Source organism: Diceros bicornis, chromosome X, assembly GCF_020826845.1.
Source record: "Diceros bicornis minor isolate mBicDic1 chromosome X, mDicBic1.mat.cur, whole genome shotgun sequence".
Classification (NCBI taxonomy): Eukaryota; Metazoa; Chordata; class Mammalia; order Perissodactyla; family Rhinocerotidae; genus Diceros; species Diceros bicornis.
Window position 1 is genome coordinate 137,017,484 of NC_080781.1, and position 13,629 is coordinate 137,031,112.

At 50.8% G+C, this 13,629-nt stretch overlaps 1 protein-coding gene across 11 annotated transcripts in view; it reads left to right on the forward strand.

Annotated features, from left to right (window-relative positions):
• Positions 1-12,843: 12,843 nt before the first annotated feature.
• Positions 12,844-13,629, forward strand: part of ZNF185 (zinc finger protein 185 with LIM domain) — a 66,556-nt gene continuing 65,770 nt past the window's right edge. For all 11 annotated transcript variants that reach the window (XM_058534909.1, XM_058534902.1, XM_058534901.1 and 8 more), the window contains exon 1: positions 12,844-12,945. The gene's annotated coding sequence lies outside the window, so the exon portion shown is untranslated. The remainder of the gene's footprint in view (positions 12,946-13,629) is intronic.

The window sequence follows — 13,629 nt, forward strand, 5'->3', positions numbered from 1 at the left end:
GATCCCATGCTATTGGCCTAGCACTTACTGAGCCCACAGTGTGTGCCAAGCGCCAGGCCCGTGGTGAAGAGGCGAGGGAAGAATGGGAGCCAGTTTCTAGAGCTTCTAGAAACTCACAGGCTGTGGGGCAGACAGTGGAAAACCACATGATGACCACATGATGTGCTCCGTGAAGGGACTGAGCTACGTGTGTTGACGTGGCAGTTGCCAATAGCTCAGAGGGACTACTTTGAGGAAGAAACATCCCCTTCTGGTGGCCTTTGAGAAACTACAACTGTAGACAATTCCATTGTACATCCAGTCCCTGCTGTGTGAAATCTTTGTTTGTTTTAGGTCAAATTAGTTCTTTGTCAATTTGGGAGGGACCCCTGATTCTTCTGTACAAGTGCGCTGTAGATGAGTTCACATTCACCGTCACTACACCTTTCTGATTTGTCGACTTTATTTCTTCCTAGCTCTGACTTTTACAGACTTAAAATTGCTTCATTAGAAAGACAGGTTGTTGACTCTTGGAGCCTTCCCACCTCTGACAGCTCCATGTCTGTGTTAATGGTTTCTCTCGGGCCTCTCTTGGGGGCTGGCCTCTCCTTCCAGCAAAGAGGGTTGGGGAGCCCACAGCCACAGGCTTTATAGGGGTGACACATTGCTTTTGGCTCAAGGCAGCACCTAGAAGCAGGAGGAACTCTCTCCTAGGCAGCCCAACAACTAGCCCTGGCTCCACAGTTCCAAAGCTCCCTGGCCAGAGGAGCTGTGGCATGACCTGATTGGGCTTCTTGTGAAGTCTCTGGGGCCTCAAGCATAGCTAGGTGGGCTGGGCTGGGCCAGCAGCCACGTGGGCTGGCAGGGCTGGCTTGGGTGTTAAGAATAGCTCTTTTTTCTTTTTTTGTTTTTATTAGTGTTTTTTTTTATTATGAAAGTAATACACTGTCATAAAAATTCAAAGAGTACAGAATGGAATAAAGAGAAAACTCAAAGTACCTTCCCACTCGGCCCACACAAACCCACTGCCTAGAAACAGCCACTCTGATCACTTTCATGTGAAACTTTCCAGATACTTTCTAGCATATACAAGCAGAAATATAAGAAGGTATTTTTTTAATCACCTTTTTAAAGAAAAAAGAGATATGCACATTTTTTAAAAATCAAACATTACAGAAATTACAAAAAAAGTAAGTAAAGGCAGCTCAAAACCCATCTCCTAGAGATGACAAGTATTAACATTCTCCAAGATGTTTCTCAATGCCTTCAGACAATTCTACAGAAATGAAGTCACACTATACATGCTGTCACGTATCGTATGTAAACTGCTTTTCCCCTCATGTTCAACATTGTATTATAGGTATTTTCCATGTCCACAACTAGACACCTATAAATCATCATCTTGATCAGCCACATATTATCCTGTTATAAAATTTGAACATACCTACTGATGGAAAACTAGGTTGTTACTGGATATTTAATATCATAAACAATGTTGCAATGAGCATACTTGTCCTTATGTTCCTTCCCAGCCACCCAATGCATTTGCCACCTAAGGATAAGTGCCAGTATTACAACTCAGAACTGCAGTGAGCTAACTCTTTGTATCCACTGCATTGGCAACAGTAACACGTCTGACAACATCAAGTGTTGGCAAGGATGTGGAGCACTGGGCGCTCTCACGCATTGCTGATAGGAAGGGAAGTTGATGTTCTTTCTGCTGTCAGGTCACACAGGCTATATCCTATGACCCAGCATGTTCACTCCTGGGTATAATATTCCCCAGAATTGTGGATCTCCAAGTGTGATTTCCCCACCGGTAGCATCAGCATCACCGGGGATCTTGTTAGAAATGCAAATACATTCTGAGCCAAATTGGGAACTCTAGCGGTGAGGTCCAGCACTCTGAGTTTTAACAAGCCCTCCAAGGGGATTCTGATGCCCACCAAAGTTTGAGAACCATGTATCTAGAGAATCTCTCACCAGTATGGTTGAGAGATATGTACAAGAACGTTCAGAGCAGCATTGTTCTTAACAGCAAAACAACTAGAAACTCACCAAATGGTGGAGGTGGGGAGAAGTGGCTGTATTTCTGGATCTATTGGGAAGGTGGGGTTGAAGGATTTCCTGATGGATTGGATGTGAGAAGTGAAAGTGAGGAGTCAAGGATCACACCAAGGTTTTTGGCTCAAGGCACTAGAAGGATAGCATGGCTATCAACTTTGGGGGGGACAGCCGTGAGAAGAAGGGGTTTGGAAGGGCTAATAAGGAGTTTGGTTTGTGACACCAAGTGCACTGCCTAATAGCTATTGTGGGAGATCAAAATTGACCACCCTGAAATATATCTCATTACTTTGATTATTTTCTCCGACGGACATTTGACCTCCCCCACTAACTGCCTAAAGGAATTTAACTCTGGGTATTGACAGACTGGCAGGGTCCTTGCTAAGCCCATTCTTTTCAAAGTTCTGTTTACCAAATATTTACATTTGTAAAGGTATCTCCCTCTGTGTACTGGGAAGAGGGGCGGATGACCTTATCTGTGAAAACTCTTATCAGGACGGAAGAAGAAGACTTAAATCTACATACTCTTGATTACTATAATTCCTGTCTCTCCGGTCACATTCTCTATAGGTGGCCCTGCAAAGCGTTGTCTGACAAATATTTATATTTCCCTCTTCATGTAAATTGTCTTCTTCCCCTCTGAAATCCAAAACACCACCCACCCCCAACATCCTCCTTTGTCTTTAGCTGAAGGTATTTAAGATGAGAATCTCTGCTATTGTGTTGAGAAACTCAGTTTCCGTGGTTTCTCCCATGTATACATGTTATTAAACTTGGTATTATTTTCTCCAGCTAACCTGTCTTTTAGTTATTTGGCCAGCCAGAAGAACCTTAAGGGAAATGGCAGAAGGGGATTCTCCCTCTTCCCTGACACTATGCAAGTGGAGATATTGAATAAGCCTTGGGATATAGGAATCTGGAACTCAGGGGAAAAACCTGAGTTGGAGATGTACATTTGGGAGTCAGCAGCCTTCAGATGGTGCTTAAAGACACGAGATGGATAGAAATCACCACTGAAAAGAGTACTGTAGAGAAGAGTTCCCCAAAGTTAAGAGGTTGGACAGGGTGGGGACAATGAGAAGGGGCCAAAAGAGACTTAAAAGGAGCCAGTGAGGTAGGAAGGAAACCAGGAGAGCAAAGTGTCCTGGAAGTGAAGAGAAAAGTGTTTCCAGATGGAGTGTTTCCTGTGTCAAATGCTGCTGACACGTCCAATCAAAAGAGAACTGAAAACTGACCATTGGATTTAGCAACATGGAGAGCATGGTGGTCTTGACAAAAGCCATTTCTGTGGAGTGCTGGGAGTGAGATAGGAGGAAAGAAGAAGAATCAGAGACAGGGAGTGTAGATAATTCTGTCCAGGATTGTTACTGAGAAGGAGAGAAGGAGAAATAAATGGAGAGTAGCTGGAGGGGAAGACATGATCAAGTAAAAGCTTTTTTATGGTGGAAGGAATTACAGTGTGTTTGCATGCTGATCAGAATGATCCAGCCAAGGGGAAATAATTGATGACCCAGGAGAAAGGAGAAATGTTAGCAGGATGTCCCTGAGTAGGTGGCAGGAGATGGGATCAGGGGCACAAGCAGAGAAGTTGGCCTTTCATCCCAAGCCAGGACAGGTCATCCCAAGTACCAGGACAGAAGGCAGAAGGTGAGGATAATGGTGCTGTCAGGTGGGTAGATGCTTAGATGCATCACATTTTGTATAATATACGTATATACAATCAGGTAATAAAAAGAATGTTTAAATGTTGGTGTTGCTGGGTCAAAGGGAGTCTTCATCATTTGTTTTGTTACATATTTCTAGATCACCATCCCAGAAAGATGACAACAACTAATACCCACATCCGTAGGGCCCCTTTCCCACACCCTGGGTAACCCAGGCTTTCGCAGATCCATTTAACTTTTACATATTTGAGAGAGAGGTGGGAATAGTTGACTGCATTTGCATTTCATTCTTATGTTAATGGACCCATTTTCCTATTGCTTGCTTTGAAAGAAGCCCTTTTTTATTTTAGGAAGAGTAAGCCTTTTGCTTTCATATTTGTACAAATAACTCATCCTCGTTTGTCTTTTGTCTAACGACAGTTATGATGGGTTTTGCCATACAGAAGTTTTTAATTTCTCTGTCTTTTCTTTCATGGTTTCTGGTTTTCATGACGTACTTAGAAAGGCTGTCCCCACCCCAGGATTCCTTCTAGTACTTTTATGGTTTCATTTTTTTTACTTTAAATTTCTGAGCCATCTGGAGTTTATTTCAATGTGGAGTGTGAGGTAAGAAATCCAGCTTGTTTTTCTGCATGGCCAGTTGCTCCAACATCATCTATTGAATGACACGCTTTTAATCTGCTGATTTGAAATGCCACCTTGATCATACATTGCATTTGAAATTAACTTTTATCCCTTCCTTCATTCATTTGGCAAATATTTCTTGTGTGCCCACTCAGGCACAGTACCAGGTGCTTGGGTGAGTGGGTGAGCATGAGATGTGTTTCCTATATCCAGGAGGAAGGGAGGAGAGAGACAGGAGACAGTGACTCTGCAGGTTCATGAGTCCTGGGGCAGAAGGGCAGCTCGAAAGTGACACTCAACTGGGTCTTGGTGGTTAGGGACGATTTCCTGCTAGAGGTGTGAGCGTAGTAGGAGTTAACCAGGGCAGGGGACCTCAGTTGATACTAAGGTTTGGATACAGAGAACATGGCTTATGTGGGGATCCTCAAAAAGTCCAATATGGCTTCAGTGTGACGAGAGCTTGGAGCCTGAGATTTGGGAAAAGAGGCTGAAGCCACAGCAGAAACGACACCTGGAGCGGGAGAGAGAAAGAGAAGTCTCGGATGGCACCTTAGTTTCCAGTTTGGACAACCAGGAGAATGGAGTCTTCTTATCACTCAGACTGAGAGCACAGGGGGATATGGCTCTGGCTGGTTCATGGGACAAGAGTGGAAGCCGGGAGAGCAGGGAGTGAGCAAGGATGCTGGCTTGGACTAGGATGGTGGTAGCAGTGGAAGCAGGCAGAGCTGGTCAGGCTCTGGGTATATTTTGGAGGTTGAGCTGCAATCAGGACTGGCTGATTGATTGGATGCGGGAGATGAGAGAAGGAAAGAAAATCAAGTTAGCCATCTAGGCCTTTGGCCTGCACATCTGGGAGATGCCACTGATGGAGACAAGGAAGACCTAGAGAAGAGAGGTTTGGAGGGTGTGGGGTAGGAAACAAAAGCTTTGTTTGAGCATGTTTAGTTTGAGTTGACCCTTAGACATTGTAAAGGAGGAAAAATATTTCCTTAACCCTCTTAGGGTCTCTGGGTAGGTCTGAAAATTACACTGACAAAGACAGATTAACAGGGGAAAAGCATACACATTTATTTAATATAAGTTTTATGTGACACAGGAGCCTTCATAAGGAAATGAAGACCCAAAAATATGGTTAAACCTGAGTGTTTTTATACTAAGTTTGATGAAGAATGGAAAGTCGTGGAAAGATATGATTGGACAAAGAGTTTGAACTAAGTGTAGTAAACTGGGGCAAACTTAGAAAGGCCTATTTGCTTGGATTCTTCTTGGTGTCCCCGTATCTTGGAGATAAGGATGCTCCTTTCCTCTGGGTGTGAGGAGGGAACCTCTAACATGAGGGTCTTATGACCTGCTTCAGGGGAGAAGGATGGGGGAGGTCGCAGAGACCTTCCTGCTTCTACCGTTTTCTCAAACTCCTTCATCTTAAAATATTCAAGGTGCCATGTTTGGGGTAGTGTGTCCTGAACCCCATCAACATCCGTGTGATTTCATTGGGCATTTCTCCATTCTTAGTATTTCTATGTGCTATCCCATGTAACCTTCACAATAACGCCAGGGTATTCTCACCTCTATTGTACAGATGAGAAATGAAAACCCAGAGAGGATGAATAACTTGCCCAAGGTGACACCGCTATTAATTGACACAGCCAGGATTTGGACCAAGACAGTCTGGTTCCAGAGTCTGTGCTCCTAATCTTCAATACCTTCAGATAAGTGGAGTGTCAGGGAAGCCAAGAGAAGTGTGTTTTTCCAGAATGAAGGAGTGATTAACTGTGGTTAAGAGGTTAAGTGAGGGCAAAGGTGTGAGCACCAGCTTTGGCAACATGGAGATCATTGGTAACCTTAACAAGAATGATTTTAATGAACTGGTAGGGTTGAAATCCTAATGGGAATGGGTTTATGAGAGAATGGGAGGAGAAGAAGTAGAGACAGTGAGTCTAGACAACTTTTTCATGGAGTTTTGCTCAATAGAGGAGCAGAGAAATGGGACACTAACCAGAGGTGGGAGTGGGGTCAAGTGAGATTCTTCTTTTTTTAAATGTTGATGAGAATGCTCCAAATGAAATGGACATTCTTATGACACAGAAGAGAAAGGCATAATTACAAAGAGAGCAGTCCTTGTGAAGGTGAGAATGGGTGGGATCCAGGAATTTATATTGGCACCATTTTGCACAGTTGTGTGACCTTTGCCAACACCTTCATCACCTTGGGGCAGGCATGAAGAAAACAGATGTTTAGATTTGTCCAGGTTTGATGCTGTGTCAGGTGGAGGTGACAGAGGGACAGTGGAGCAAGGAAGAAGATTAAGATATTGACAAGAAAGCTGTTCAAGTGATGGACCATTGACGCTAAGCTAGTTAGGGAGGAAAGTGAAGAGAGAAAAGGGCTAATGGATGGGAAGAAAGTAGAGGAGTCAATGGATGGGAGGTCCCCATGAGCTGGAAAGACAGTTGTTGCTTTCTTTCATCAGCAAGTAGTTCTACAAGCCCACAAGAAAGAGAGGAGGTAGGGGTCAGAAAGTGGAAGGCCTGCAATAGAGATTCTGGAGGTGATGACAGGATGCAGGCTGTGCTTGTGGAAGGAGGTGGCTGCAGTGGAGTTGACAGGGTCTTTGGAGATGTCAAGGTCAAAGAACAGGGAGGCCTGAAGGTTAGGGATGGATGATCCACAGGCATGGATGCTGAAGTCACACACTCACTCCTCCACCTCGTTGCTATCCTGCCCCGTCATCCTAAACACTTTCTCACATCCAGTGAGGTCTGGGTGGAAAAGAATAATGAGCCCAGTGCAAAGACTTGCCTGAACGTTGGATGGAGCCTCAAAGGAGGAGAGGTTTTCATCCGAGGGCAGAGTAGTCTATCCAGAGGTAGGTGAGGTGTGGGAGAAGGAAGAGCCTTCCCTGGGTGGGGCTGCAGGGGCACCTTGCTAAGTGGAGGTAGCCTGGCTTCAGTTAAGGAGGAAGTGGAGAGCTTTCCTCTAAGGAGAAGTGGAGCAGCTAGAGTGGCACTGTCCAATCGAACTTTTTGCGATGAGAGACATGTTCTCTATCTGTGCTGTCACGACAGGAGCCACTGGCCCCATGGGATTATTGAGCACTTGAAATGTGGCTATTGTGACTGAGGAAATGAATGTTCAATCTTACTTAATTGTAATTCATTTAAATTTTAATAGCCACATGTGACCAGTGGCAACTGTAATGGCCAGTAGAGCTCTAGAGATATGTGCTGGTTAGGGAGCTGCAGTCCTCAAGGTCGCAATGGGGGCAGATGGGAGAGGAAAGGGAGGGGTGGAGCCTAGCGCCATTTGGTTGAGTTCATAGTCCCCAATACAGGTTACTGGGGCCAAGTGGAATGGACAGGGGACAGGTGCACCCCCCAATCCAGGCTGCTCTGATCCCTTGTGGTGAGAGCCAGCCCCTTCCCTCTGTGCTGAGACTTGAGTTTCCACCAAGGGAGGCTTTGGCCAGCAGCTCCTTGGTCCTGCTCAGATGGACAAGGAGGCAGCCTCCAAAGTGTTCTCTCCTCCAATCTTTCAAAGGCTGCTCTCCTTGAGGAAATCAAGGCAGCTAAACACCTGGGGAGGTTTCTGGAAAAGACTAATAGAGAGGCATATATCCTGCAGGAGTTTCCGGGATCCCCTGTGTTGCCTCTTCTCAGGTGGACATTGCCCAAGCACAAGGGCGAGGCTTAACCCAAAGGAACAAATTAGCAGCTCTTGGAGCTGGACAGATTCTCAGGTTGCTGTGGCCTCGGCTACCCCAGCCAGTGGTTTAGCCAGACCGACCCTAGCAGGGCCCCTGCATGGGAGCTCCCTCAGTTGCCGGACAGATCGAGCTGTTCAGAAGTCAGTTTTTGGTGCAGCCCGCGCTCCCAGTCAGGCCTGGGGGTGCCACACAGACCCCAACACCAACTCTGGCCTTCCTGTTTCTTGAGCAGGTGGTGTCTTCCACATCTTTCCTCTTCTGGGTCTGTGTTCACAACGTCCACTGGGCATCAGTCCCAGGAGCCTGGGCTGCTTCTGGGGCAGCAGCGGGACCTCTGGAGGGTGGGGCTTGGGCCTGGCTCAGGGAAGGGGCTCCCAGCAGGGCCAGACAGCCTCCGGATCCCCCAGGCTGCTGACAGGCCCGGACCCTCATCGTGGCCTCTTGCCGGGAGCCGCTGAGCTTGGGGGATGAGGGGTGCTGGGCAGGGATCTCACTGTTTCCTCCTCATGACTTCCCTTCCTCCTCATCCCAGGAGCTTCCTTGCTGGCCAACTGTACTAAAACTCCGGAAAACCATGGCGGGGAGGTTTTCCAATTAGAACATTCTTTTTCCAATCTGCGGATGATTCTTAAAGCAGCAAAAAGCCATTCTTCAGGGCATGTGGGGATTATCTGCCAGCGAGGCCTTGGCTCGGCTCATGCACTCGTGCTCTGGAGGCCTGGCCTGGGGCTGCTTCAGAGCCCGAGACAAAAGGCTGTCTGCGTTCTGGGGTATCAGGTCACACAGGCCGAGACTGATGGCCGAATGTTTTCTGGGCTTATTCAAAGTAGTAGATTCAAAAGGCAGCGAGGAGTCCAGGCTGCTGGGGTGGGAGATGTCACCGTGGCCGGGGAGAGGCCTGCCTGCATGACCTCCCTGCTCCCAGTGGGGCCACTGTCCACAGAGCAAGAAATCCCCAAGCATGGATTCTATCCCTTGGAGCTGAAGTGGTCTGTCTTCCCTACCAGACTGGGAGCTTCTCCAAGCCAGGACTGGGTCTGACTGGTCCCTGAGTGGGGCAGGGGTGGCATTGCAGCGGGGGACAGGAAGCCCAAAGGGGGCATTTGGTGAATGACAGTATGTGTGTGCACCAGGGAGGGGGACCAGCCCCTTAGTCAGGAGCGTGGGCTGAGGGTGGGTCGGGGGCTCCCAAAGGCAAGACCAGGCAGGCGGGGTCTCACCCCATGTGCTTAGGGGTTGGACCAGCTCCCAGCAACCTGGAAAGCTGGTTACAGACTCAGATTCCTGGCCCTGCAGGTTTGGGGCTCCGTAGGGGCCACTGTGGATGCAGCCATGCCTGGGGACCCCTGCCCCCAGGGGACCCACCCTGCTTGGAGCCAGCAGAGTCACCTAGCAAGTGGAAACTGGTTAAAGAGCTTAGGAGGATGAGGCGGCAGGGTGGGGCCCTGGAAGGAGGGACGGGAGGAGAGGATTAGGGTGCAAATAGGAGCCCAGCCCTCCCCACATGTGAATCTGAGCACCTCGGCCTGGCAGGGGCTACATCCAGAGCAACTGGAGCCCTGAGTTTGGTCCCATCTCTGCCTCAGACTGGCTGTGTGGCCCTGGCTAGATGCTATCCCTCTCTGGGCCTCTGTTTCTCCATTTGCACAATGGCAGAGTTTGGGTCAGTTGTTCACCTTCGGTCCCCTCCAGTGTGGGGACACTCTGCCTGGATTGGTTTTGGGGCCTGACAGCTTTCAGGGCACACCCATTGTCCCCCTCCCTCGCCTGGGAACTCTTTGGCTAGACTGACTTGCCTGAATTCTGTTCCCAGCGCTGGAGATCACAATGGGGCCTCCCTGGAGCTTAGGAGCCCTGCTGGCCAATTCTTTCCAAACAGACACCTGCCCACCTACTCATCTGCTTGCTTCAACCTGGCCTCCCAGAGACTCTGTCTCCATTGCCTACTCATGGACTATGGCCCCCCTTGGCATAGGGGGTCACCACCTGCCCACTCCTGCCTCTACCTTCTAGGCCTCTTATCTCCCTACTTAGAGGCAACACCTGCATCCTCTGAGCAGAGCCTTGCTGAGGGCCTGCTTGTCGGTGGGGAGACTGGGGGCCTTCAGGAGGACTCTGCCAGTGCCTGGGGGCTGGCCAGTCTTGGAGCTGGAGATAGGCGCCAAGGCACAAGAAGAGCTGAAAGTAGGGAGGGATGGGGCCAAGCTCAGGCCAGGCAGGGTTAGAGGCCAATCTGGGGGCAGCCAGCAGCCACAGGGGTTTTGGCCATCAAGTTCTAAGCCAAAGAGAAGTTTATGAAGGAGTCAATGTTGTGACTGAGAGTGGGTAGGAAGGTCACCACCAAAGGGACATCTTGTGCAGGGGCCCTGTGGTATGAGAGCACTTGGTGTGTCTGGGTTCAGGTGCCTGAGGGCAAGGAGTCAAAGAAGAGGCTGATGAAGTTGGCAGGGGCCTTGAAGCCTGGCTGAGGTGGCTGGGGGTGGCCCTGACGGGGGGGTAGGTTCTGTTGGGGCAGTGAACAGCTGGGCAGGGCAAGGTAGGGCAGGGCAGTTACCATTCGAGTCAAACCCGTTTGTAGGCGAGCTCAGCTGCAGGACCTGGCAGCCTGGCAAGGAGGGAGGAGTCGAGGAAAGGCTGGTCCCTTTGGCTGGCTCTGTTGTGGTGGATCTGGCCTGGGCAAGGGCTGAATCACCTAGGGCGTGGGAAGAGCTCTGGACCCCACTCTTGCCTGTGCTCTCTAGCTGGCCTACCCAGACTTAGGGCTCGGGAGTGAGCTTGCCTTTTCCCACTGATGGCCTTGGAAGGGAAGGGCCACCCTCTTCCTCACCCTTACATTTAATCCATCACTGTGTCCTCTACAGTCTACCTCTTTAACCTAGGGACTCTCGAAGGGCTTGAAGGGGGCCCAGAGATGGGGTGTAACACACCCTAGGTCATATAGTAAGTATGTTTAGGAGTCAGGATGCCAAGGCAAATTCATGGCCACCAGCAGTGTCACCAGAAGGCATTAGATGCTGGCCACCAGACTGGAAGCAGAAAAATGCTTGTGGGCAAGAGACGGAGATGAACTGAAGTGACTTTGTACCCAACCTCCCCCTCTACACCACACATATTCATGCAGACACAGGGTCACTTCCTCTCTACCTGACAAAGTCCAGGAAGAGAAGGACAAGGACAGCTTCCAGAGTCTTAATCCCCCCTCAATCCCCTTGGCTCCTCTGTGCTGGTCTCCATGCCCTCCCGGAGCTCACTGTCTAGAACAAGAAATGGCGACGGCCGCTGTGCTGGATCGATGCCATCACAGAGAACTGGGGGAGCACGCAGACGGAAGTGATCCACTTGCCTGGGTGGCCCGTGCAATCAGGAGAGGATGGACGGACGCTTGAGCGAAGTTTTGAAGGATAACTAACAGTTCACCAGCCAGGCAAGGGGACAAAGGACATTTTAGGGAGTCTGAGTGCCAGGAGCAAATGCCCCAAGGAGACAGGACTTGTGGTGTATTCAGAAGGCAGAAAGAGGCCAGAGAGGCTGCAATGTAGTGAACCGAGAGAGAGTGGCTGGCCCTGCTGAGAGAGGTGGTTGCAGCTGATCCGTGGGCTCCCTTAAAGAGTCTGGCTTTTATCTTGAGAGCAATGGGACACCATTGAAGAGCTGCAAGCAAGGCAGCACCGTGTAAACTATTAAACTGATTTCCGTGCAGAGGCTGGATGGGAAGGAAGGTGAGACCAGAGGCAGGGAAATCAGCAGGAGGCCGGTCCTGTGGCCCAGGTACAAAAAATAGCTGGTGGCAGTGGGCGTGGAGAGAAGTGAATGGAATGAAGGGCCCTTTGGGACATAGACTTGGCAGGACTTGATGAAGGAGGACCTGTTACCATCTCTGGAACTGGCTTAACCATCCCTCACCTGGGAGGCTTCCCCTGGCCCCACAGGCAGAGTTAGGGCTTCTTTTGATGCTTCCTCCATCCTAGCCCCTAGCTCAGTGCCTTGCACTTAGCAAGTACTCAGTAAGCATGACTGAATGACGTAAGTACTCAAAAGCACGAATGAATGACACATCAAACTGCACCGGCCCTTGGGGTCTGGATGTGTCTCCCCGCCGAGCCAGTGAGGTGGCCCAGCTTGCTGACAGGTTGCTCACTGCTGTGCCTTGGGAACTCTTAAGTCCGCCCCGATGGCCTTCCAGCGGCCAGGGAGCGGGCTCCCTCGTTTTCTTCTCCTTCTTCCTAGCCTCCGGGACTTCCTGCATGATCTCAGCCGCCAGCACCCCTCCCTCCTCCCCACCCCTGTCTGGGATCTCCATCTGTAAAATGGATCTAGGAACAGTAGTTCTCGACAGAATTAACCCGCAGCGTCTGTGGAAGTCATTGGCTCCGAGCGGGGGCCAGATCGCGTCGGGCGGGCGCGGGCAGGGGCACAGCTAGGCAGCCGGGGCCCTTCACGTGGCGGAGGCCTCCCGGCCCGGGGCCGCGAGCCCGGAGGAATTTGCCTGGAAGTTTTCCACCGCAGCAGAGGCTTCTGGAGCTCGCTCTGGGCTCGGCGCGGGGAGCCCCGGCATTGATTTCTCCAGCAGCCCTGCGGGGCGGAGCCGGGAAAGGGCAGGCGGGCCGAGGACACTGGCGGGAGAATGTGCGGAATGTGCCAGGCGCATCTACCTACCCCAGGAGAGGGCAGAGGAAGGGGGCCGGCCGAGGGGAGGGGCGAGGGGCGAGGCTGCGGGCGCCCAAGAAAACCTGTTTGTTCTCCTGTGGGTGGAGACCAGTCCTCGCCTCCTCGCTGCCCTGCGTGCTCCCCGCCGCGCCCCGCGCCCCGAGCTGGCAGTCCCGGCCAGGCGCTGCCCACCCGAGGGAGCCCGCACTCCGCACCCGCCCACCCAACCCTCTGCCCGCCCCACGAGCCGGGCATCTGTGCCAGGTAGGGCTGTCGCGTCGCCGTCGGCGCGGCCCGGCGGAGAGGCAGCGGGGGCACCGAGGCAGCGGGGCGGGGGGTGAGGGAGGGTGGGGGCTGGACTGGCCCGTGCCCAGCCGTGTGACCAGGACAACTCGGAGTCTCAGTTTCTCCATCCAAAATCCTTATCCACTCCAAGCATCCTTCCTGGGCTTCCACCGGGAAGGCAGTGCACTTGGTTTTCTGGTTTTCACTGTGAGCTAAGAGACCAACAGGGAGAGGCAGAGAAGGCTGGCTTGGTGCCTCCATCCTTACTCTTTCTGGAAGAGAGTTTGATTGTTAGTAAATGGCCTGGGGCCAGGGTGCTCTGAAAGTTGATTGCAGGCAGCAAGAATTGGGGAATCTCAGATCAGCTAGTTCAACCCGTGTCCATGTTATAGACGAGAAAACTGAGACCCAGAGGCTGGCTCATCCTGGGGCCCCAAGCAGGAGGTTTGCAGGTTGCTTGTGATGAGCATGTGCTGGGCACAGGGTGGTCTCCTGGTGGGCCACCAGGAAGGTAGCTCCTCAGACAGAAGGTGCCAAATCAAGTGTCACTGGATGTTATCGATGGATGGGATCTGCATGCAGTGAGCCCTCTGTAGCTGGATTGTTCTGATGAGGGCAGGGGAGCCAAGATCCTTGTCCTCTTTGGAAAGGCAGACTGATACC